The following is a 902-nucleotide window of genomic DNA, read 5'->3' as shown; positions in this document are numbered from 1 at the left end:
TTTTCATTTCCTCTTGTGTAAGATAAGCTTGTTCTTCTTGCTTTGTCAGAAAGAGTTTTTTTTTTTTAGAAAAGCGAAAGTGTTTTTCTTCCATTGCTGCTGAATATTCATTCATTCATTGCCAGACGCCATGTATCCCAAACGGGGTGGCCAAGGGCTTAGAGTTAATTATTTTACAGGGAGGGGCACTAATCCTCCACCAACCCCACTTGACACGTAGGGATGCCAACAGCATCTGGTGTTCCCAGGCGGTCACCCATCCAAGTACTAACCAGACCCAACGTTGCTTAACTTCGGTGATCGGACGGGAAGCGGTGCACTGAACGTGGTATGGCCATTGGCCATAAAAGGATTCGAACCAGCGCTTGCAACTGCGTGAGTACAGAAGCTTACCAAGTGAATAATTATACCTGTAACGTATGGCCTACACGAGTCTGACACTGGCGGACAGCTCTACTATGCACGTTCCAGCCATGTTTGAATTGTTATGAAAGACCCGAGAAACATCACATTCTGACGCTGGAGAAGTGTTACGCCCCACCCAGTGCTTCACCAGTGGATAGAAGTGTTAATAGATTTCGGAATATTCAGTAGGGTGAAAAGTCTATCTATCTATCTATATATTGCCAGACGCCTCAATCCTGTTCGGGGTGGCCACAAACAAATCGCCTCCACGTCGCCCTGTCCCCCGCCATTTCACTGCACCGCTCCCAACTCACACCCCCCTCTCTCATATACCTCTCCACCCCATCCCTCCATCTCATCCTCGGCCTCCTCCTCCCTCTTCCCTCCTCCACCTCACTCACATACACTTTCCTCGTCAGTCTTTCACCCTCCATCCTCTCCACATGGCCAAACCACCTCAGTGTATTCCTCCTAACGCTTCCTATCACATCCACATC

General features: G+C 48.7%; 1 non-coding gene across 1 annotated transcript; it reads right to left on the bottom strand.

Moving 5' to 3' along the window:
- Positions 1 to 223: 223 nt before the first annotated feature.
- Positions 224 to 342, bottom strand: LOC145400313 (5S ribosomal RNA). Its single transcript, XR_013897420.1, has one exon. It is a non-coding gene; the product is annotated as a 5S ribosomal RNA (ribosomal RNA).
- Between the last annotated feature and the right edge of the window lie 560 nt (positions 343 to 902).

This window comes from Coenobita brevimanus, chromosome 51, assembly GCF_032717465.1.
Source record: "Coenobita brevimanus isolate Jiangsu-jjx chromosome 51, ASM3271746v2, whole genome shotgun sequence".
In the NCBI taxonomy this organism is placed as follows: Eukaryota; Metazoa; Arthropoda; class Malacostraca; order Decapoda; family Coenobitidae; genus Coenobita; species Coenobita brevimanus.
The sequence above is the reverse complement of the archived record's forward strand: the minus strand, read 5'-3'. Positions and strand labels throughout refer to the sequence as shown.